This window comes from Pteropus medius, unplaced genomic scaffold (assembly GCF_902729225.1).
Source record: "Pteropus medius unplaced genomic scaffold, Ma_sr-lr_union100, whole genome shotgun sequence".
In the NCBI taxonomy this organism is placed as follows: Eukaryota; Metazoa; Chordata; class Mammalia; order Chiroptera; family Pteropodidae; genus Pteropus; species Pteropus medius.
In genome coordinates this window covers 19414-45035 of record NW_024348527.1, presented here as the reverse complement: position 1 = coordinate 45035, position 25622 = coordinate 19414, and the positions used below count along the sequence as shown (strand labels likewise).

At 36.4% G+C, this 25622-nt stretch overlaps 1 protein-coding gene and 1 pseudogene across 4 annotated transcripts in view; one reads left to right on the top strand and one right to left on the bottom strand.

The window, feature by feature from the left end:
• The window catches only part of LOC120616361 (long-chain-fatty-acid--CoA ligase 4-like), a 66370-nt gene that overhangs the window by 22121 nt on the left and 18627 nt on the right, over positions 1-25622 (top strand). For 3 of the 4 annotated variants that reach the window (XM_039879686.1, XM_039879689.1, XM_039879687.1), the window contains exon 2: positions 8289-8339. The exons of the other annotated variant lie outside the window; for it this stretch is intronic. The gene's annotated coding sequence lies outside the window, so the exon portion shown is untranslated. The remainder of the gene's footprint in view (positions 1-8288; positions 8340-25622) is intronic. 4 annotated transcript variants of the gene reach the window in all.
• On the bottom strand, positions 13199-13316 carry LOC120616383 (uncharacterized; annotated as a pseudogene).

Here is a 25622-nt window from a genome sequence, read left to right as displayed (position 1 = left end):
TATGAATAAAAAATATCCACTGTTGTCATGGATATGCAATTTATATGTTCTTCTAGCAATGAAAATAGCTTTGTATTATGAGTAGAATCAAGGACTTTCTGTTTGGCTAAAATTGATTATCATCATTCTAAAATATAATGGTAGCTTTTAGTTCTAAGTACTTTTCCAAACTATCTGGTAAAGATGATAAAATAAAAAAATTTCTAGCTTAAAAATTGTTACCAACAAATGAAATGAAGGCTGATATTGTGAAGGAAAATGACTTAACCAGCTGTATTCTCTGACAAGTGTTAGTTTATTTCTATTACCCATTCTAACAAATATCCGATGCTATTTCCAAGCCATGGTGGGATATAGAGATAATAAGAAACAGTCCTTGCCTTGAATGAGCTTACACTTAATGTCAGTGATTAAGATAAATTAATAAATAATACAAGGTAATATAATTCAGTTTTAGAGCTATTAGAGAAGAGCTATAGAAGTTCAAAAGAAGGCTAGAAATTTTAGCTCGGGGTATTTATGAAGGTATCCCAGAAAAGGTGGCTTTTGAGCAGAATACTGGGTAGAAAGAAGGGCATGAATAAATTGTCTGAAGCAAGAGAAACTCAGAGACTCTGTGAATGGGAGCTTTTTAAGGTAATAAGTGGTTCTTTTGAGTGCAATACAGATAAGGTAGATGCTTTTTTTCTATTAATAAAGTTATTTTATAGTAAAATATTCGGTGCTGCTGATGGGAGTATAAAGAGGTACAGCCTTTCTGGAAAGTAATTTTGTGTATTAAGACCCTCTTTTCCCAGCCCCACTCTCCTACACACACCCTAAAAAGATCTATCCTATCCTAGACTTGGTAATCACACTTTTAAAAATGAAATATGAGGGGATACTTACTGTAATCTTGAAGTGGGAAAATGACCCCGAAGCTACAAAGGAGACTGTTGATACATTTTATTACTTAAAACTTAAAAGCCAGTATTTGGCTCAAAGCACCTAAAACAAAGAGAAAAGCTATTCTGGGAAAAAATATTTATATTACATCAGGCAAAGGGCTTCTTTTCTTAATGTTAATCAGTAAGGAAAAATTAATAACCAAGAGAAAAAATAATCAAAGGACTTAAACAAGTCACTCTTATAAGAAATTCAGATATAGTGAAATATTTTCATGTCGATTGAAAAATAACAAATTAAAACAGTGTTTTTCATACCTATCAAACAGAGTTCAGCCCAGTGTTTGAGGGGATGTGGGGAAATGGACACTCCTGGTGGGAATGTGAAATGGTATATTCTTTTCTAGAGGGCTTTAAAATTTTCTTTGGAAATAAATTTTAGATTTTTACAGAAGAGTTGCAAAAATACTACATTTCCATGGACCTTTCTCCTAGCTTCCCCTAATGTTATGCATCTTACATAATTATGTTTTAATACAATTACCAAAACTAAGAAATTAACATTGGTACAATACTATAATTTTAACTAAATTACAGACTTTATTCACATTTCATCAGTATTTCTACTAACATCTTTTTTCTGTTTCTGGATCCAATTCAGGATCCCACATTACATTTATTTGTCATGTCTCTTTGGTCTTCTCCAATCTGTGACAGTTTCTCAGCCTTTGCCTTTTATGACCTTGACAACTTTGAAGGATAGTGGTCAGTTACTTTGTAGAGTGTCCCAAATTTGGATTTATCTAATATTTTTTCATGGTTTGATTGAAATTGTGCAATTTGAGCAAGAATACCACAGAAGCAAAGTTGTATCATTCTCCATGTGTCATGTCTCGAGGTACATCATGTGCCCTATTACTGGTGATGATAACCTTGATCGTCTGGTTAAGGTGGTGTCAGCTGTGTTTTACTACAGTGAAGTTACAATTTTTCTCTTTGCAATTAATACATATTAATTCTTATTCTATATTATTGGTGATAATACATATTGGGAGGAGATACTTTGAGACCATGCATATATCCAGTTCAGCTTTAAACTTTTACTCACTAGTGTTAGCATCCACTGATGAATTTTGCCTGCACCAATTATTACTGTGGTGTTCTAATGGAGATATTCTATTGCCTTTATTCCTTCCCCATTTATTAATTAGAATTTTTCTGTAAGGAAGATTGGTTCCTTCTACCTCATTTATTTAACCAATCATTTGTATTGGTATGGACTCATGGATATTTTATTTTTGGGGTTATAACCTAATATTATGATTTATTTTATTCAAATTGCTTCAGCATTGATGAATGGGAGCTCTTTTGGGTTGGCCCCTGTGTCTTTTTGACACGTCCCCATTTTTTTTTTTTAAAGCATTTTCTTACTTTCTGGCACCGGGAATATACCAGGCACAACTTGCACCTTTTCCTGCTCTGGCTCTGGAATCATCTACTTCTACAAAGAGCTTTGGTTCCTTTTATTGGAGAATGGTAATTGGAAACCCAAGATCTGGATGCTGGGTATGATCATTGCAACTAGGCTGTCTCTGCTTCTAGACCTGGAGGGCAATTTTAGTAGACTAAAATCTAAAGTGGTCATACCCTTTTGACCTAGCAATTTTGCTAGTAATGTATCCTAGAGAAGGCTGGCATAAATATATTGGTAAGGATGTTCATTGCTGCATTTCTAATGATGAGAATTAGAAAAATCCATAATGTCCGTCAATAGGAAAGATTGGTTAGACTTAATTTTGATACGGTCATAAAATGGAATACTATAGAACTGTTAAAAAGTATTAGATCTATGTGTTCTGGCATGGAGACCTGTTAGAGTCATTTTTTTTAAAAAAAGGAAGCTGCAAACCTGTATGGATAGTATCATTCAATTTTTGCTTAAAAATTGCATGTATTAGAATATGCTTTAAAAAAAAGAAGTGACAACTATATAAATGTCTGACCAATGTACTGTATCCTCGAAACTGATAAAATAAATAAATAAATAAGTAAGTAAGTAAGTAAGTAAGTAAGTAAGTAAGTCGGTCGGTCAGTCAGTCCCCAAGGGTATTTATCAAATTCTTAAAAGCTATTATTTCTAGAGGATTGAATAAAAAAGAAACTTTCACTTTGTATTTTATATTTCATAATATTTGAATTTTTTAAAAACAGTTTTATCAAGATATCATAACTGCTTTAAAAACACTTTTTGTTTTAGGTTACCTAACTTTTCCATTAAGCAACATTCTAGTCTATGACAGTCTGGAATTATCTCCGTACTCTATACTATGCACAGTAGATAATGAGTGGTTTTACTTAGGTTATAACATTTCTTTAATATATTTTAATGTTTATGAATCAAGTGACCCATAATGTTATGACCATTTAAGTCTTCAGGACCACTTATACATGTATATTGTTAAGGGGAAAAGAAAAAATTCTGTTCTAGCTTAAATTCTGAGCAGTAGCCTTCAGTAGGTGCTTTGACTGGATTATGACAGTCATGCAGACCTGTTTAAATAAGTCAATTTCTTGTCCCTATGTAATTTTTAAAAATTATTTTTAAGTAAACAATTTTTGTTCATGGAAAATTTGGAAGATACTAAATCAATACAAAGAATAGAAAAATATAAAAATGCATAAAATTAGTCTAATTCTACCACACAGCTATAAATAGCATTAATATTTGTTGCATATTTTGCTTTCCAATGAACATGCACCTACTTGAATATATGTGTATATCATGGAGTCACACATACTGTTTTGTACCTTATTTCTTGATTTCAACATTTATAACCTTTTAACTATATTCAAGTGTGGCAGTTTTCATCCACTAGTCAATACTTGCCAATACATGACATATATATTTATCTAAAACAAGACCTGTAAAAGACTATTGCTTAGGGACTTGTTTTATAAGGGACTCGCCAGAATTTACTTTTAGATTTGAACACTTAAGTGCTTAGGATTTTGTTAATATTTTCTATTCTTTTCTAAAACATTCCTTTTTTTTTTTAACTTATTAAGATCAGTCCTTGAGACATTAAGTACAGGAGGGAGATTCATTATGCTTGAAACTTTTCCAACAAACGCTTTCACAAGTTCAGTACTGGCTTTACTTCTAGAAGAATGTTTTCAAAATATTGATTAACAGTCTAAGTTATTTGCAAAGAGGGCAAAAACTAAGCATATTAATGGTTTGTTTTTTAACTTTGTTTCAAAATATGAGGTATGTCTGAAGTTGAACAACACTGCCTTGGATTTGTATCGCTTTTTCCTCTAATCACTCTGCTGTTAGCTACAGGGACACTGTTTTGCTTCCTTGTATTCAGTGAGTAAGGTTTTCCAGTGCTGCCTCATTCCCTAATTGAAAGGTGATAAACTCTATATGCTATATTATCTCTTCATGCCACCAGGTAATTGTTAAGTAGAAACAGACGATGTTATATGCTTCAGTCTGTTAAAACTGTGCTATGCCAAGGATTTCCAACTTTCTTATGTTACAAAAAGTTGTACATACATGAAAGTTAAAAGTATATGAAAAGTTGCATTATAATTTTAGCAAAATCATCTCTCTTCCCCATTAATTGTAAATAGGTCCTGCATGGTGATAATCTGCTTTTTTTCTTTTATGTTAAAGTATTTCTTCAATTTATTTGAATAGAATGCCTTTAAGAGGAGGATGCTGTTTGGTTAGGGGGGAGGCTAGAAGAAAAGCAAGTGTAGCATCAGTTTTTCGTTGTGTAGAAAAACTTAATCAGGTAGATTGGAAAATGGGTTTTGATTCCCTTTTATCTATCTACTGGGCAGCTGATGGTTTCTTTTTTTAATATATATATTTTTAATTTTTCAATAACAGTTGGTATACTATATTATATTAGTTTCACCTTACGAAGTGATCTTCTGATAAATCTGGTACCCATCTGACACTATACATAGTTATTGCAATATTATTGACTATATTCCTTATTCTATACTTTACATTCCCATGACTATTCTTCACCTTTTGCACCCATCCTTTCAACCACCTAGCAACCATGAAAATATTCTCTATCTATGAGTTTGTTTGTTTTGTTTAGTTCTTTTTTTATGGTGAAGAAAATGTCCTTTAAGGTTATAGGCACAGAGAAAAATTGTCTCTTTTATATTAAAGAACCTCTAAGTTGTTTCATCTTTCCCAGTTGATTAAGAGCTATGAGACTGGAAATGAGTAGAAGGTTGAAGCTGGGGTTCTCATCCAGCTGAGAGAATTCTCTGACACTTGATTATCCTCTCCAGCTTCTCTCTCCAAAGTATTAACTATCCTTTGCAAACATTTACTGATGAAATTATTTTCCAAATTAAACTAGTAGATATTTTGTATCCCTAAACCCCCATCCTACCATCTGTAGGTCTTTAAATGATTTTATAGAAGGTTTTCTGTTGTTGTTGTTGTCGTTTATCAGTTACCTGACTCATTCTGTCAGGGAAATACATATATTTGTGTATAGAAATATTACATCCCCCCCCAACATTCTCTTTGTGAGCTATTTGGACTTTATTTTAATATGTACAGTCATGTGTCACTAAATGATGAAGATACATTCTGTCGCTAGGCGATTTTGTCATTGTGGGATCGTAGAGTGAATTTACACAAACCTAGGTGGTTTGACTTACTACACACCTAGGCCATGTGACATAGCCTATTGCTTCTAGGCTACAAGCCTGTACAGCCTGTTACTGTACAAAATAACACAAAATTAAATCAAGCACAAGAGAAAATGATGCAAGAAAATGACGTAAACACAAGATGTATGAGGCTGCTGCTGGCATAATACAGCATACTGTTTTACAGCAAACTTTAAAAAATACATATAAGTAGAAAGAGTATACTCTAATGATTAAAAGTATAGTATAGAAAATACATAAACCAATAGCAGTCATTTATTATCAAGTATTATGTACTGTACATAATTGTATGTGCTATACTTTTATACGACTGGCAGTGCAGTAGGTTTATTTAAACCAACATCACCATAAACATTTGAATAATGCATTGCACTATGATGTCAGTGTTGCAATGTCACTAGGTGATGGGAATTTTTCAGCTCCATTATAATCTTATGGGACCACTGTCGTATATGCAGTCCATTGTTGACCGCAATATCATTATATGGCATGTGACTGTATATACTGTTTTCTCCTCTTTGTGTTAATATCAAACGTTAGTTAGCCCTCTGGGGTAAGAACAAAATGTTAAATATCATGCTTTCAGTTTATAAGTAGTCTTAACCATTTTTGTTCATACATGTACTGATACTATCGCTAGCACCTCCTCCCCAAAAGTAGATTGTGAATATTAACTTGAACTTGAAAGTAGTTCTGTTAAACAGAAACAAAAGGCATACTCAGTAATAGGCCTAGGTATAAATCATTCTTTCCTTCATCCTTATAATGGTAGCAAAGGAGAAAATTGACTTCTTAGTAATACCAGCGAGTTGTGTGGTGATTAGTTACATGGATGTTTGTTTTACGACTTCCATTGAGGTATATAGATTTTAAAAAATTGAAGGGTTATTCTCATAATCATATGCAAGTGGTACTGAGTACAACTGAATAGAAATAAAAGCTCGGTTCTTCTTCAGAATCATAATATCATGCCCAGGACACCCTAGTGATGTTGAAATATAAGTAAGCAATATGAAATTGTTGAAGGGCCTTATTTTACTGTTCTGAGTATTCAGATGTTAAGTAGTTTTCTCCTGCATTGTTCAAAATATGTTACCCCTTGATTGTAAACTGACTGCTTAACCTTCGTGGTGTATATATTTTGAAGATCATCACAAAACTAAGCAGTATATTCCTTGAGAGAGAATGAAAATATCTCTAGGATTCTACCTAGACCAGTGCCGTATTTGAATTTGGATAGAGCCTTGCATTACTTAAAGGAAATTATTCGTTTTTCATTTCGATAGGAAAATAGGTGACTGCAGCATTTGGGGCTGAGAGTGCCTGGATAGACCGATTGACTAGTTTCCTGTGGTCATACTTTTTCCCTTTCTCTGAGCTCGGCTCCTATCCTGACTGGGGGAGGTGGGGGGATGGAATAAGAGGTACAGGTAAAACCATTAAGAACATGACCCCTGCCTCTTGTATTTTCTTTTTTTTTTAATTCAGATAAAATTTACATACAACATTGTAGAAGTTTAAGGTATACACCATGTTAATTTGATAGATTTACATACTGTAATATGATTACCACCATAGCTTTAGCTAACACCTCCATCATGTCACACATTTGTATTTAGTGGTGAGGACATTTAAGATCCAGACTCTTAGCAATTTTGAAGTATGTGACGCAGTATTATTGATTGTAATTACTATACTGTATATTAGATCTTCATAACTTACTCATCTTCTAGTTGCAAAATTGTATCCTTTAACAATAATCTCCCCAATTCTCACATTACCCCACCCCTGGTCACCACCATTCTACTGTTTTTATGCCTTCGGCTTTTTAAAATTCCACATGTGATATTATGCAATATTTCTCTTTCTCTGTCTGGCTTATCTCACTAAGCATAATGCGCTCAAGCTCTGTCCATGCTGTCGCAAGTGGCAGGATTTCCTTCTTTCTCATGGCTGAATAATGTTCCATTGTATATGTATACCACATCTTTATCCATTCATATGTTGGAAGACACTTCGGTTTTTTACATATCTTGGCTACTGTGAATAAATGCTGCAGTGAGCATGGGGTCCATTTATCATTTCGATGTCCCATTTTCATTTCCTTTGGCTATATACCCAGAAGTGAGATTGCTGAATCATATAGTAGATCTATTTTTAGTATTTTGAGGAACCTCTATACGGTTTTCCATAGTGGCTACATCAATTTACATTCCCGCCAACAGTGTACAAGCGTTCCCTTTTCTCCACTTTCTCGCCAACACTTATTTCTTGTCTTTTTGATAGTAGCCATTCTAACAGATGTGAGGTGATACCTCATTGTGATTTTGATTTGCATTTTTCTGATGATTAATGATGTTGAGCACCTTTTCATGAGCCTGTTGGCCATTTTTATGTCTTCTTTGGAAAAAATGTCTATTAGTTTCTCTGCCTATTTTTTAATCTTGCCATTTTCTGATAGAGTTTGGAGTACTATTTCTTAGAGTCAGGCTCGGTTACTTTTCTGGGATTCTAATATCACTACTTCTAGTTAGACACTCATATATAGTCATTTCTTGTTTTTTCCTTTGGTATCTGGCTCATTATGAGCTACAGTGCCCAGGTAATGTGAAACAGTACTTGAGTTTTTTTTTTTTTTTTTTTTAAAGGGGTTCTTTCTCATGTCACTGTACTTATAAATTTTGTCTGTCATTGCAGATTGAAATCACAAAAGTTACACGTGTTCTTAGGAGAAGAAAGAGGAAATTTGTAAGTATTTGTCCTTTAAAAGCTCTAAACTTCTATTTTTATCAGCTTTTGGAGAAAATTTACTAGCCATACTAACAGACATCTTGACTCTTTTTATAGTAGAAAAAATTTCTATTAAAAAGGCAGTATTTGGAAAAGTAATTGGTAAATATTTTACCCTGTGCAACTCCTAAAATTTAAACCATCTGTCACTTGGGCTTCCAGTCAAGATGGAGTAGGTAGATGCTGTGCTGGCTTCCTCTCATGACCACATCAAAACTACAACTAAACTGTGGAACAACCATCATTGAGAATCACCTGAAGTCTAGCTGAACAGAAGTCCTGTAACTAAGGATATGCGGAAGAAGCCACCCTGAGACTGGTCGGGGCGGTGGATACGCAGAACAGGCTGGTCCAACACCCAGATGTGGTGCTTGAGAGTCAGAAGGTATATCTCAGCTGTAGAGGTCCCCTCGAGGAGCGAGAGGTCTCAGCCCCACACCAGGCCACTCAGATTGGAAGAGAAGTCTCCACAACTTCTGGCTGTGAAAACCAGTGCAAATTGTGGCTAAGACAGAAGGCCGCTGGTGTTCCAGGAGTCCTTGTAAATGGCCCACACATGGACTTACCTGCTGACTAACTCACTCACTCTGAGCTCCAGCACTGAGGCAGCAGCTTGAAAGGTGCCAGAGACATAAAGGGAGGAACTGAATTGTCTGACTTCAGAGCGGGGGCTGGAGGAGCAAGTTTCTTTCAAACAGAAGTGCTGACAGAAGCCTTTGTTTCTTTGTTGAGCCCTCCTCTTACCCAGCATGCAGACACAGGCATGCCATATCTGTCTAGCTAATGCCATTTGCCCTGCACTGGTGATTCCCTGAGACCTCGCACCACCCAACTTGTGGGCCCACCCAAGCTTCTTCCAGTTCCTTTTCCATACAAATGGCTTGTCTAGGCTCATGCTGTGGGCTTTCCTAAAATCTCTCAAAGGTTCACAAACCCCAAACAAGCAGCATCTGGCCTCAGTGTGCCCTATACCTCTTGGTAAGGAGCTCCAAGCCCAGCACTAGTGGCAGTCAGCCTGTGTTCACAAATTAGCCTCTCCCACGTACCTCCAAGCCCAGCAAAAGTGACAACCATCTGCACATCACTTTGTAGCTTATACCAAGTGGTGCTGGACAGGGCACAAGCAGCAGCTGAACTTGGTCTGCAACAGCGCCCCTCCCAAGAAGTACAAGAACCAACATATCCAGTGGCCAGCTTTAGACCACACCAGAGTACCACCCAATAACCTCCAGAAATGACACAGCCAAAGAAAAGACTGGGCAGGCACCAGAGCCCTGCGGAAGTGCTTGCTGCACCATAGGGTCAGACCCTTCATAACAGCTCTTCCACTGTATTCACAGCCAGTCCTCACAACCAATCAGCCCAAGGTTCAGTCCCTCCTATTTGATGTGCAAACAGCACCCAAAGATCAGCTACACCAGGAGAGCACATACAACCCATAAAAGGGACATACATGGAGCACTGGGCTCAGTTGGCAAGGGAGATTGTGCCACTGGACCCCACAAGACACCTACTGCATAAGACCATTCTACTAAGACCGAGAAATATAGCAGGCCTACCTAACATGTAGAAACATACAAAGGAGTCAGCCAAAGTGGGGAGACAAAGAAATATGTCCCAAATGAAGAACGGAACAAAGCTCCAGGAAAAAAAAAAAAACACAAACAAACTAAACTAAACAAAATGGAGATGAGCAACCTACAAGATGCCAAGTTCAAAAGAGTGGTTATACAGGTGCTCAGTGATCTCAGAATTCCAACAAAAAGATAGGAAATATAAAAATGGAGAGAGAAAACATGAACAAGTCAAATGAAAAATACAAAAACTGAACTGAAGAATACTTTAGGAAGAATCAACAATAGATTCGATGAAGCAGAGGGTCAAATCAGTGATTTAGAAGAGAAAGTAGCAGAAAACACCCAATCGGAATAGCCACAATAAAAAAGAATCCAAAGAAATATGGATAATTTAAGGAGCCTCTGGGATAACATCAAGCATACCAACATACACATCATATGAATACCAGAAGAAGAGACAGAGCAAGGAACTGAAAACCTATTTGAAACAATATGGAAATAATGATGGCTATCTTCTTTACCTTGGTGAAGGAAATAGACATACAACCCCAGGAAGCACAGGTAGTCCCAAAGAAAATGAACCCAAAGAGGCCCACACCAAGACACATCATGATTAAAATGCTAAAGGTTAAAGACAAAGAGAAAAAAATCTTAAAAAGCAGCAAGAGAAAAGCAATCACTTACCTACAAGGTAGCTCCCATAAGACTGTCGGGATTTTTTCAGCAGAAACTTTGCAGGCCAGAAGAGATTTGTAGGCAATATTCAAAGTGTTGAAAAGCAAGGACCTACAACCAAGATTACTCTCTCTACCCAGTGAAGTTACCATTTAGAATTGAAGGACAGATTAAGAGCTTCCTAGACAAGGAAAAGTTAAAAGAGTTCATTACCAAAAATCCAGTATTATAAGACATGTTAAAGGGACTTTTTTAAGAAAAAGAAGAAATAAAAAGATAAAAAGATATGAATAATAAAATATCACTAACTACATATCAACAATTATTTAAATGTAAATGGGTAAATGGTTTAATCAAAAGATATAAGGTGGTTGAACAGATAAGAAAACAAGACCCTTACACATTGGTAGTTACAAAATAGTAATGGAGATGTAAAATATATAGCACAAGGAATATAGTCAATAATATGGTAATAACTATGTATGGTGTCAGATGGGTACTAGATTTATTCGGGTGATCACATCACGAGGTATATAAACATCTAATTACTAAGTTGTTCACCTAAAATGTATATTGTATATCAACAGCAATTGAATAATTAAAAAACATATTTTTTTAAAAAGAAAGATCACAAGACCCTTGCATATACTGCCTGCAAGAGCTTCACTTCAAATTGAACGAAACACACAGACTGAAAGAGGATGGAAAAAGATATTTAATGAACGTGGAAATGAAAAAACAACTAGATAGCAATACTTATACCATATAAAGTAGACTTTAAAACAAAGGCTATAATAAGAGACAAAGAAGAACCCAGTAATCCCACTTCTGGGTATTTATCGAAAGAAACCCAGAACACTACTTTGAAGGGACATGTGCATCCATATGTTCATTTCAACATTATTTTTAATAGGCAAGATAGGAAAGCACCCTGGTTGTCTTTCAATAGATGAATGAATAAAGAAGAGGTGGTATGTATATAGAATGAATATTACTCAACTATAAAGAAGAATGAAATCTTACTATATGTGACAACATGGTTGGACCTGGAAGATGTTATGCTAAATGAAATAAGTCAAAGAGAAAGACATATCATATGATTTAACTTATATGTAGAATCTAAAGAACAAAATAAACAAAGCAGAAACAAACTAATAGATACAGAGAATATTTTGATGGTTGCCAGATGGGAGGAGTTTGGGGAGTGGGTGAAAAAGGTGACAGGATTAAGAAATACAAATTGGTAGTTACAGAATAGTCATGGGGATGTAAGTTATAGCATAAGGAATATAGTCAGTAACATTGTAATAAGTATGTATGTATGATGTCAGATGGGTATTAGATTTATTGGGGTGATCACTTTATAAGTTATAAATTTCTAATCACTTGTATATCTGAAACTAATATATTATTATATGTCAACCATAATTAAAAAAATATTAAAAAGAAACCATCCATCACTAATTTATAAAAGGAAGAGTCATAATTAAAATCTAAATAAAATTTTTTTTGAGTAATACCGAAAAATGGAGTCACAGATTGGCATTCTAGTCTACTGAGGCTTACAGGCTATGATGTGTTTCTTTGGCAAGCTCTTTAGATTCCCTTTTCCTCAATTTCCTCATTTGTAAAATGGGCTTAATAGTAAGTGTCCAGTGAATGGCCGATTATTATTTTTGAAGTTAAATCTGTAGTAGTGTATACCTGCCACAGTAAATTGAAATTTATTTTGGACATGGTTCCATAGTGTAGCAGTTAGCACGTCTGCTTTACACGCAGAAGGTCCTGGGTTCACGCCCCAGTGGAGCCACGGTCCATGGTCTATGGCATGCCACCCTGAACAAGCCTGATGTCTGATCTTGGAAGCTAAATAAGCAGGGTTGGGCCTGGTTAGTACTTGGATGGGAGACCACCTAGGAAGACGAGGTGTTGTAGGCATAGATGATTATAATAATAATAATAATAATAATATAATAATAATAATAAAGAAAGAAATTTATTTTGGTTAGTGTTTCTCAAACAGATTTAAATATATTTCCGATCTTTGAAAATTTACATATTAGCATTGTGCTTCACTGAGGCACCTATTGTAGACAATAATATAGAATAAAAGAAATGCAACAGAACACCTAAAATTAGAATCATAATATTTGAGCCTTGGACCTTGAAATTTACCTCGTCTAATGGTTCCCAAACATTGATTTTCAGACTGCCGATGGTCAGTGAAAAGTTTTTACTGGTCAGTGTTGAAATGAGGAAAGTAAGGATGATAGGCCATGAGTTTTTTAAAGCTAAACTGTTTTTAATTTAAAGGAGTGCTTTTTATTATAAGATTTATCTTTCTAATTTTGGGGAGTTAAATATGTTCTGTATTTTAAGAAATAATAGTGATACTAAATGTTAGGGTTATTTTTTAATTAATTAATTAGTTAATTAATTTATTTATAGACAAGGCAACCCTTGGTTGACCTCACAGATTGCAAGGCCTTGTCAGCTTACAATCCCTTATCTATCTATCTATCTATCTATCTATCTATCTATCTATCTATCTATCTATCTATCTAATGCCTATAGCACCTGGTCTTCCTAGGTTGTCTCCCATCCAAGTACTAAGCAGGCCAACCCTGCTTAGCTTCCGAGATCAGACGGGATCGGGCTTGTTCAGGGTAGCATGGCTGTAGACTAGGGTTTGTTTTTTTTTTTAAATGTCCATACCTGGCAAAAAATTGCCAGCTATGTTATTTCCTTCATCATCCTATCTTTATAAAATTTTTATAGGTTTGTGATATCTTAAAATCTGAATCCAACTTTCTCATTTTACAGATAAGAAAACAAGACTAGGAGTTATTAGTTTCAGGTCTCATAGCTCAGCAAGCTGCTGAAGCAGGACCAAAACCAGTATATAATGCTGCCTCTCTCATATTTCTGGCCTTCTGAGAATTGCTTTCATTATAATTTGTTATGAACTTGAAACAGATGATCTGGTATGTATGTCCTAGTAACTAGTTTTGAATTCCAAGTATAAAGAAATTGGAAAGACTTAATGTTCTTATAATGCTGAATGCTAAACTCTACTGATTAGCCTGCATTAGAAAAATCTTAAACATGGCCAAAGGTTTTCATCAGCAGGCCAGAATTAGGTGTCTCTTAATTCAGCTACTTAGGCAACATGCTACCCCATGATTGACAAAGGAGGTATGATATCAATAAGGTTAGCATTTTCTTTGGGAAATGGACAATGGTGCCATTATGAGAGCAGTAGTTTTCAGGTTTCTAAAGTTAACTTATTTACCCACAGAGTCTGCTTCCTCTAGCTCGTGTTCGTTAAGCCCTGCTTGTAGCCCTTGTATGTGGCTGCTTGGCCAGCTTTCTCTCTCTCTCTCCTCTCTCTCTCTCTCTCTCTCTCTCTCTCTCTCTGTCTCTCTCGTCTCTGTCTCTCTTACACACACACACCTTACATAGATAAACATTTATAGCAGTCGGTCTGCAAAAAACTACCAAGGCGAAGAGTAGGAGTTGCCAGAAGTATTAGCAGGAAAATCTGGCCAGTTGTGTTCAGGAGTTTACAGCTACTTCAGAGGGTCTGTGACTTTAGAGACTCCATTGGTATAACTTCGCCTTGGCTATCCCAAAATACACTTCAAAACCTTAGTGAAGTGTGCTTCGGCCAGGTAAACAAATGAATGTTGAGTATCTCCCCATCCCTAGCATGGAGACATTACTTTTCCATGGCATCTTGCATTTGGCTTCATGTGGCTTCCTTCTTAATTAAGAATTCTTTAATTTCTGAAACATTAGACACACCCATAATGAAACATTAAGAATAAAAATACATTTTGAATTAAATGCTGTATTTGGAATGTCCGTGCCTTTATTACAAGTGCTAATATCTCAGAGTCAACTGAATGGCTATAAAATTTCCATCTTCAACAGAATTATCAGTCTTTGAGTTCTCTTTTTAGTCTCACTTGTAAGGTGTATTTATACTGAAGTGCTGACTGAGGTTTTCTAAACCATGATAGTTTCACATTATGGTGGCTAGGTAGCTGACTCATTTGTTATAATGACTTATTGGGTCATTTTCTAAGAAATGTTTTAAGACTACATTATTGCATAATTTTTAACAGTATGAAGGACTTGGAAACATCTTTAGCACAGAACTAACCTGTTAAACTGGCTCCTCCTCTAACAAATGTAGAGGAGGAAGTCATATGGCAAAAAGATATATAGTTTCCAAAATTCTCTCTATAGCACAAAGATACTTCCTGTAGGAGGTATTACTGCTAGTGACAGATTTCCTTTGAACCTGCCCTCGTGGTTCGCGTCCCACAGTTGTATTACTTTATTATAATACATAGGTAAGATTATAGGAGGTGGATATAGTGTGTACAACAGTCCCGCCTTATCCATGGGAAATACATTCAAAGACTTCCAGTGGATGCCTGAAACTGCATATAGTACCAAACCCTACATATACTGTGTTTTTTCCTATACATACATACCTATGATAAAGTATAATTTGTAAATTAGGCGCAGTAAAAGATTAGGTTATAATAACTAATAATAAAATAGAATAATTATAACAATAAAATGTGTTACTTGAACACAAGCACTGAAATACTGCGACAGTAGATCTGATAACTGATGTGGCTACTAAGTGACTAACAGGCAGGTAGTGTATCCAGCTTGGGGATGCTGGACAAAGGGATTTATTTTCAAAATTAAATTAAGACAATTAACTCCCAGCTTTAAAAGGTACATATTTAAAAATCAAATGTGCCGTGATCATTGAAAATGAGGTATTAGATGTATACAGAGCATGTGAAGTGCGTAGGCAGCAGTGTTGTCTCCTAGATCTCATTTCAACACAGAGATAGGATCCCAATTATGCCATCCTGTGACCTAGAAAAAAAAAAACTATCTGACACGTGGGGATGTACCTAATTAAGGCATTATGGAAAGGAACTTGTGTTAGAGCATGAAAGAAAAACATGGCAGTTGAGGTTCTTTCTTTGCTGGGAAAAGCTGGGAAGAGACTGGCAAGATGGCGACTTCAGGAGTTAATCTCTCTCCAGGTGATAAAAAAACAGGTTTGGTTAATCTTGTGAAGATTAGAACAGTCATAGTTGTGAGATGCTTCCAGTCAGAAAAGCTAGGTACAAGTGCAGTGTGTTGGTATAGGGCATCTATATATTCATCCTCAGTTTTTGTTTTGCTTTTATTTCAGCTCTCAAATATATTTATTACAATTGGTTTAAACTTTGATTGTACAAGCTTTTTCATATTCATTAGATTGGTCTACCAATTTGTGTAAGATGAGACTTAACATGGGGAGCAGAATGATATATATTCCATGTGATTACTCAGTCTTGCAGTCTGACTGCAAAAAATCCTGCTACCTGTTCTTTTTTTTAACCATATTACAGTCTTGTCTTTTTTTAACTAACCGATATTTTTTACTGATGGCATATAATATTATATTAGTTTTATGTATATAACATAATGATTAGACATTTATATAACTTATAAAACCGATCACCCTGATAAATCTAGTGCCCATCTTACACTGTACATAGTTACTACAGTATTATAGACTATATAATTTTTTAAAATTTATTTTTTATACTGACATTGGTTAATGATTTCCAATAAGTTTCAGTTGTACACTTTAACAGTAAGGCATATATATGTATATATATATTTTTTTACACTGTGTTTACCTCTCATAGTTAAATTTCTTTCTGTCACCACATATTTGCCCTCCTTTACCCCGTCTATCTTCTCCCTCTCCCAACCCCCTACTCTCTAGTAACTACTGGTCTATATCAATGTCCATGAGTCTCTGTTTGTCCTACTCATTTGTTGCTTTTAGGTTTATGTCCCACATATAAGTGATATCATGTAATTTTCAACTTTTTCTGTCTAGCTTATTTCGCTTAGCTCATTGATCTCGAGGTCCATCCATGTTGTCGCAAATGGCAGTATTTCATCTCTTCTTATGGCTGAGTAATACTCCATTGTATATATGCACCACAGCTTCTTTAGCCAATCATCTATCGTAGGACACTTTGGTTGCTTCCATGTCCTGGTCACAGTGAATAATGCTGCTATGAACATTGATGTGCAAATATCATTTCCGGTTATAGGTTTTCAAGTCATTGGGGTAAATACCCAGTTAGAGGGATTGCTGGATCATATGGTAGATCAATTCTTAGTTTTTTGAGGAATCTCTATACTGTCTTCCATAGTGGCTGTACCAATTTGCAGTCCCACCAGCAGTATATGAGGGTTCCTTTATCTCCTCATCCTCTCCAGCATTTGTTATTACTTGTCCTGTTGATTACAGCTATTCTAACTGGTGTGAGACGGTATCTCATTGTGGTTTTGATTTGCATTTCCCTAATAGCCAGTGATTTTGAGCATCTTTTCATATATTTGTATGTCCTCTAGGGAGAAGTGTCTGTTCAGGTCCTCTGCCTATTTTTTGATTGGATCGTTTGTTTTTTTTGTTGTTGTAGTTATTGAGTTATATGAGTTCTTTGTATATTTTGGATATTAGGCCCTAATAGGAGTCGTTGCTTACAAATATATTTTCCCATTCAGATGATTGTCTTCTTACCTTGTTGAGGGTTTCTTTCGCTGAGTACCATTTTCGCTTGTGTATTCTCATTTATTTATTTTAGCTTTTATTTCCCTTGCTTTTGAGGTCAAATTCATAAAATCCTCTTTAAGTCCAATGTCCCTGAGTTTAGTTCCTATATTTTCTTCTATGCATTTTATTGTTTCAGGTATTATATTCAGGTCCTTAATCCATTGTGAGTTCATTTTGGTGTGTGATGATAGACAGCAGTCTAGTTTCATTCTTTTGCAGGTGGCTTTCCAGTTTTCCCAGCACCATTTATTGAAGAGGCTTTCCTTTCTCCACTGTGTATTTTTAGCTTCTTTGTCGAAAATTATTTGCCCATATAAATATGAGTTTACTTCTGGACTCTTGATTCTCTTCCACTGGTCTGTGTGTCTGTTTCGCTGCCAATATCATGCCATTTTGATTACTGTCACTTTGTAGTATAATTTGAAGTTGGGCAGAATGATGCCTCCAGCCTCGTTCTTTTTTCTCAGGATGGCTTTGGCGATTCGGGTTCTTTTGTGCTTCCATACAAATCTGATGGTTTTTTGTCCTATTTCTTTAAAAAAATGCCAATGGGATTTTGATGAGGATTGCATTAAATCTGTATAATGCTTTAAGTAATAAGGTCATTTTAAATATGTTGATTCTTCCAATCCAAGAACACGGAATATCATTCCATTTTTTGTATCTTCTTCGATTTCTTTTAATAGGGTCTTCTAGTTTCGTTATAAAAGGGCCTTCACACGTTTTGTTAAATTTATTCCTAGGTATTTTAGTCTTTTTGTTGCAATTGCAAAAGGAATTATTTTTTCTCCTTCTTTTTCTGACACTTCATTATTAGAGGACAGGAACACTATGGTTTTTTGAACGTTGATTTTGTATCCAGAGACTTTACTGTATTTGCATATTTCTACTAATGTTCTTGTGGAGTCTTTAGGGTTTTCTATATAGAGAATCATGCCATCTGAAAACAGTGACAGTTTGACTTCGTTTCCTATTTGGATGCCTTTTATATCTTTCTCTTGTCTGATTGCACTTGCTAGGACCTCCAATGTTATATTGAATAACAGTGGCAATAGTGGACAGCCTTGCCTTGTTCCTGATCTTAGAGGAAAGCTTTTTAGTTTTTTATCATTAAGTATAATGCTGGCTGAGGGTTTGTCATATATGGCCTTTATTATGTTAAGGTACTTTCCTTCTATACCGGTTTTGTTAAGTGTTTCGATTATAAATGGATGCTGTGTCATGTACGAGGCTTTTTCTGCATCTATTGATATAATCATATGATTCTTATTTTTTAATTTGTTAATGTGGTGTATATATGAATCGATTTATGTATGTTGAACCATCCCTATGGCCCTGGGATGAAGCCCACTTTATCGTGGTGTATAATCTTTTTAATATAGCTGTATTCGGTTCCCTAGTATCTTATTTAGGATTTTTGCATCTATGTTCCTGAGAGATATCGGTCTGTAGTTTTCTTTTTTTGTGTGTGTTATCTTTACCAGGCTTTGGTATCAGGGTAATACTGGCCTCATAAAATGAGTTGGTAAGTATTGGCTCCTCTTTGATTCTTTGGAAGAGTTTGAGGAGAATAGGTATTGGATCTTCTTTGAATATTTGGTAGAATTCACTGGTGTAGCCATCTGGTCCTGTACTTTTACTTTTTGGAAGGTTTTTGATGATTGCTTCATTTTCCATACTGCTTTTTAGATTTTTCAGTTCTTGATTCAGTCTAGGAAGGTTGTATTTTTCTGAGTACTGGTCCATTTCTTCTAGGTTGTTAAATTTGGTGTTAAATACTTTTTCATAGTATTCTTCTATGATCCTTTGTATTTCTGCGGTGTTGTCATTTTCTATCTTTCATCCCTGATTTTGTTTATTTGTGTTCTTTCTTTTTTTTTCTTTAGTGAGTCTAGCCAGGGATTTGTCAATTTTATTCACCTTCTCAAAGAACCAGCTCTCTTGTTGCATTTATTTTTCTATTTTTGTTTGTTTGTTTGTTTGTTTGTTTTTGGTTTCGTTTATTTCTGCTCTAACTTCAATCATTTATTTCCTTCTGCTGACTTTAGGCTTCCTTTGTTCTTTCTCTTCTAGTTTTTTAAGACAAAGTGTTAGGTTATTTATTTTGGCTCGTTCTTGTTTTTGGATATAGGCCCGTAATAATATGAACTTACGTCTTATGATCACTTTTGTCATGTCTCAACAGTTTTGACATGTTCTATCGTTATCATTCGTTTCTATGTATCTCTTGATCTCTCTCTTTATTTCTTCTCTGACCCAGTTATTCTTCAGTAGCATGTTGTTTAATCTCCATGTTCTTGTTCTTTCTGCTTTCTTTTTGCAGTTAATCACTAGTTTCAAAGCATTATGATCATAGACTATGGTTGGTATGATTTCATCCCTCGTATATTTGTTGAGGCTATTTCTGTGTCCCAGTATGTGGTCAATTCTTGAGAAATGTTCCAGGTGCACTAGAGAAGAATGGGTAAGAGCAGCTCTTTTGGGATGAAAGGTTCTGGAAATGTCAGTTATGTCCAGTTGGTCTAATGTGTCATTTAACGATGTTATTTCCTTATTGATCTTCTGATTGGATGATCTGTCCATATCCGACAGTGGGGTATTTAGGTCCCCTACTACGATAGTGTTTTGGTCTGTTTCTTTCTTTAGTTCTGTTAGTAATTGCTTTACGTATTTCGGGGCTCCCTGATTGGGAGCATATATATTATTATGTGTTATGTCTTCTTGGTGCACGATTCCCTTTATCATTATGAAGTGTCCCTCAGTATCTTTCATTATCTTTTTTATTTTGAAGTCTATTTCGTCCGATATTAGTAGCACTACTCCGCTTTTCTCTGAATGCCAATTGCTTGAAATATCATTTCCCACCCTTTCACTTTGAGTTTACATTTGTATTTGGAACTGAGATGTGTCTCCTGGAGGCAGCATATGTTTGGGTTTTGTTTTTTGATCCATTCTGCAACTCTGTGCCTTTTTATTGGTGAGTTCATGTACATTTAGGGTGATTATTGAAATATGAGGTTTTCTTATAGCCATTTTATCTTTTGCTTTCTGGTAGCTCGGTGTTTCCATTGCTTCCTTGTCCTTGTGTTTCTCTTTCCTTATTTTGGTTTGCTTTTGCAGATTTTTCCTCTAGTTCTTCTTGTTTTATGTTATATACTTCAGTTCTGAATCTTTGATTTGTGGTTACCATTACGAATATGTAAAGGATAGTTATATATATACAGTTGTCCATTTTCTTCTCTGTGCGCCTTATCTCCATTCCTCTTTGTGAATTTTTATCATTGAATCCTCCTGTTTTCATTCATTGTTGTTTCAGTTTATCCCTTTGTATGCTGAACGTTCATTACTATCTTGCTATAGCAATTCTCTTCTTATTATCTAAGCGTATAATGCCCTGTTCTTAGTAAGGGTTGCATTCTTCTGCTTCTATTTGCCTACTAGTCACCTTACTCCTAATTATGTATTTTTTTGTCATTTTGTTTTAGGTGAACTGACCCCTTTCAGTATTTCCTGTAGTGCAGGCCTCGTAGTGGAGAATTCCCTCAATTTCTGTATGCCTGGAAAGTAGAGCTTAGCTGGATACATTATTCTAGGCTGGTAGTTCCTTTCACTTAATATTTTAAATATTTGATTCCACTCCTTTCTGAGTTGTAAGGTATGTGCTGAGAAGTCAGAGCATAATCTAATAGATTTTCCTTTATAAGTTACCGTTTTCTTCTCTCTGGATGCCCTGAGAATTCTGTCTTTGTGGTTGATTTTTGATCATTTTAATAAATGTGTCTTGGTGAAGGCTTTTTTGGGTTGAGATTATTGGGTGTTCTGTTGTCTTCTTGAATTCCAAGCTGCAGCTCATTCCTTAGATTTTGGAAATTCTAATCAACCATTTGTCTTAAAATGATTTTTAATTCCTGCTCCTTTTTCTCACCTTCGAGAATGCCCATTATTCTTATGTTTCCTCTTTTGATGGTATCAGCTAGTTTTTGTATTTCTCTTTCATTATTTTTTATTCTTCGGTTTCTCTCTTCTTCCTTCTGATTTATTTCTAGATTTCTGTCTTCTATATCACTGATCCTTTCCTCCATGTGGTTGACTCTATTTCCCAAGCTTGCTATTTCATTTTTTTTATCTCTTTCAGTGTGTGTATTGTGTTTGTTTGTTTGTTTTGTTTGTTTGTTTGTTTTTTATCTCCAGAAGATCTATTCTGTTCACTTTGAGGGTTTCAGTTTCTTTGCTAAAGAACTCATTCTGCTCATCTAGTTGTTTTTTCAATTCCTGAATTTGTTGATATTACTTGTTTCGGAACTCACTGAGTTTTTTTGGAAGTACCATCCTGAATTATGTCATTTAAGTCGCATATTTGTATGTCTGTAAGCTTATTTTCTGGAGATTTTTCTCCTTCTTTCTGAGATGCCTTGTCACCTTGGTTGTTCATGGTGTTTAATGGAATATTTCTCCACCTGGGTATTAATGCAAGTGTATTCAGCTTTTTTTTTTTCCAGAAAGATTTATTTTATAAAGATCTTTCTTTAGCCTGCTGCAATGAAGGCACTTTTCTTTTTGTTTCCAGTAGGTGGCATCTAAGCCTCCTGGATCCCTGCTTTATGTAAAGCCTTAATAATGTCTTTTTATTTTCTCGTAGATATTTAATCATGCTTGCTATCCTCAGTTTCAGTCCCTGTCAGTGTTAGCGACAGTTTCAGTAGTGTTTGCTCAGATTCCTTTGGGGCTTGTGGTGTTTGGTCTAAGAGGGTTGAGGGTAGGAGTCCTTTGGCTTAGGGTTTGGAAGCTTCGACTCAGCTTTGGTTTTGCAACCACGGTTGGTAGAAATCAAGTGTTGTTTCTCTGCCATCTTGCTTCTCTGGTTTCTGCCCTGATGACTGGGCCCTGCTGTCAGCCGGGTAAAGCTCACAGCACTCCCAGGCAGGGCTGTTCAGGGACCTCGCCGCACCTTCTTCCCTCCCCCTCCTCCTTGGGCTGCGAGAAGCAGCTTCTTTATTTCTCCTAGTCTCCCACCCCACACCCGGGGTTCTAACCTGTGGTAGCTCTTATGTGCAGATCCCACGCTCAGTCATGCTGGTGTGCAGTTTGGGTGTTTTTTGTTGAGTTTTAGAAGTTCAGCTTATTGTTGTTTGAAGAGGTGAGATCTGGAGACGTCTCTCACTCCACCATGTTTCTCCAAACTCTCTCTGACTATATTTTTAGGCTATACATTTCATATCTGTACCCTGTGTATTTAACTACCAATTTGTATTTCTTCTCCCTTCTCACCTACTTCCAAATCCTCTCCCATCTGGCAGCCCTCAAAATGTTCTCTGTATCTATAAGTTTGTTTCTGTTTTGTTTATTTTATTATTTAGATTCCACAAGTACGTGAAATCGTGGCATTTGTCTTTCTCTTTGTGACTTAAATCCATTCACGCAATGCCCTCTATGTCCATCCCTGTTGCAGATGGCAAGATTTCATTCTTTTATTTACGGCTTAGTAATATGTCATTGTATATATGTACACTTCTTTATTCATCCACTGATAGACACCCAGTTTGTCTTTATATATTGACTATTGTAAATAGTGCTGCAATGAACATATGGATTCACGTGTTCCTTTGAAGCGGGGTTTCAGGGTTCTTTGGATAAATACCCAGAAGTTGTTTCACTGGTTCCTTCTTTGTCTCTTGTTATAGCCTTTGTTTTAAAGTCTATTTTGTGTGGTATAAGTATTGCTACCCCAGCTCTTTTTTGTTTGTTTGTATTTTCATGAAATATCTTTTTCCATCTCTTTACTTTTAGTCTGTGTGTTTCGTTCAATCTGAATTTTAGAATTTAATCTATTTTCATTGAAAGTAATTGTTGATAGATAGGTAGTCATTGCCATTTTATTATTAACATTTTTGTTATTTCTTTTTTCTTCATCTTAAAGTAGTCCCTCTAACATTTCCTGTAATACTGGCATGGTGATGATGAACTCCTTTAGCGTTTTCTTGTATGGAAAACTCTTTATCTGTTCTTCAATTCTAAATGATAGCTTTGCAGGATAGAGTAATCTTGGTGGTAGATCCTGGCTTTTCATTACTTAGAATATTTTGTGCCAAGCCCTCTGGACTGCAAAGTTTCCGTTGAGAAATTGGCTGATAATCTTATGGGAGCTCCTTTGTATGTTTTTCTTGCTGCTTTTAAGATTCTCTCTTTGTCTTTAACCTTTGGCATTTTAATGATGATGTGTCTTGGTGTGGGCTTCTTTGAGTTCATCTTGTTTGGGACTCTCTGCGTTTCCTGGGATTGTATGTCTATTTCCTTCACTGGGTTAGGGAAGTTTTCAGTCTTTTTTTCTTAAAATGGATTTTCAATTCCTTGCTCTGTCTCTTCTTCTGGTATGCATATGTTGTGGATATTAGTACCCTTGATGTTGTCCCAGAGGCCCCTTAAACTATCCTAATTTTTTTGCATTATTTTTTATTGTGGTTGTTCTGATTGGGTCTTTGCTGGAACTGTCTCTTCTAAACCTCTGATTCAATCCTCTGCTTTAATCTACTGTTGATTCCTCCTAAAGTATTCTTCATTTCGGTTATTCTTCATTTCTGACCGGTTCTATTTGTTTTCTATCTCTACTTTTATGTTTTCTTTCTCTTTGCTAAAGTTCTCACTGAGTTCATCTACTCTTCTTCTAAGTTCATTGAGCACCTGTATAACCAGTGTTTTGAACTCTGCATCCATTAGATTGCTTGTCTCCATTTTGTTTAGTTTTTTTTTTTCTGTAGCTTTGTACTGTTCTTTCATTTGGGACATGTGTCTTTGTCTCCCAATTTTGTCTGCCTCCCTGAGTTTGTTTCTGTGTATTAAGTAGGGCTGCTATGTCTCTTGGTGTTAGTAGAGTGGTCTTATGTAGTACGTGTCCTGTGGAGCTGGGTGCTCCAGATATATTCCTTGTGTGGGTTGTGTGTGCCCTCCTGATGTAGCTGATCCTTGGTTGCTGTTTGCACATCAATGAGAGGGACTGACTCTTGGGCCGATTGGTTGTGATGACTGGGAGGTGATTACAGTGGAAGGTCAGTTGTGCAGAGGCTGTCTCCCTGTGGAACAGGATTTTCTTTAACAGGGCTCTGGTGCCTTCACAGTCTGCCCTATGGGTTTGTCGTACTCAGATGTGGTCCTGGATAGTACTCCAGCTCAGGCTGAAGCCAGTCACAGGGCACGCAAAGGGGGTGCCCCGCTACAGGCTAAGTTCATATGCAGGCTGAGCCTTGCCTGCGGCACCTGGCATGAGCCACCAAGGAATCACAGATGGCTGCCACCCACACTGGGCTTGGATATGCCTCAAGAGGCCAAGCTGTATACTGAGGCCGGCTACTACTAGCGCTGGCCTTAGGCCTGCTTAGCAAGAGGTACAGGGCACACCGAGGCCAGTTGAGGCTTGTTTAGGTTTTGCGAATCTTTGAGAGATTTTAGGAAAGTCCACAGTATGAGCTAAGATAAGCTGTTTATATGGAAAATCCATTGGAAGCAGCTTAGGTAGACCCCGAAGGTGAGTGGGGCAGGGTCTTAGGGAATCACCAGGGTGGGGTGAATGGTATTAGCTAGGTTGATGGAGACTCAAATATGGTGGCCCCCTATGTCTGTAAGCTGTAGACATAGCGGGGAGGGCTCAACAAGGGAACAATGTCCTCTGCCTTCACTTCTGTCTGGTAGAAAACTGCCCCTCTAGGTCAGTTGCCTGAAGCCAGACAACTCAGTTCCTCTCTGTATGTCCCTGGCACCTTTGAAGTCGGTGCCCCAGCACTGGAGCTCATAGCAAGTGAGTTGGTCAGCAAATAAGTCCACTTGCGGGCCTATTGAGAGGATTATTTGTGATTTCAGCCATCCTCTCTCTTAGCCACATCTCCACTGGTTTTCACAGCCAGAAGTTTTGGGGCTACTCTTCCTGGCACTGGAGCACTGCACTGGGGAGCCAGATATGGGATCATGACCCCTCCCTCTTTTGAGGGGACCTCCTCAGCCGAGATATCCTTCCCGATTCTCAGTCGCCACATGCGGGTGTTGGACCAGCTCTTTGCCCCTCCTACCAGTCTCGAGATGGCCTCTTCTTTGTGTCCCAAGTTCTAGAACTTCTGTTCAGCTAGACTTCAGGAAACTCCCAATGATGGCTGCCCTGTAGTTGTAATTTTGATGTGGTTGTGAGAGGAGGCAAGTGCAGCGTTTACCTACTCCACCATCTTGACTGGAAGCCTCCCTGCTAACTACTCTTAATGCCTTTTATTTTCTTAAAATAGTAATGGTTTTTAAGTTTTAACATCAATATAAAGTTAATTATGTTATAATATAATTCCTGTAAAGTTTAATTTC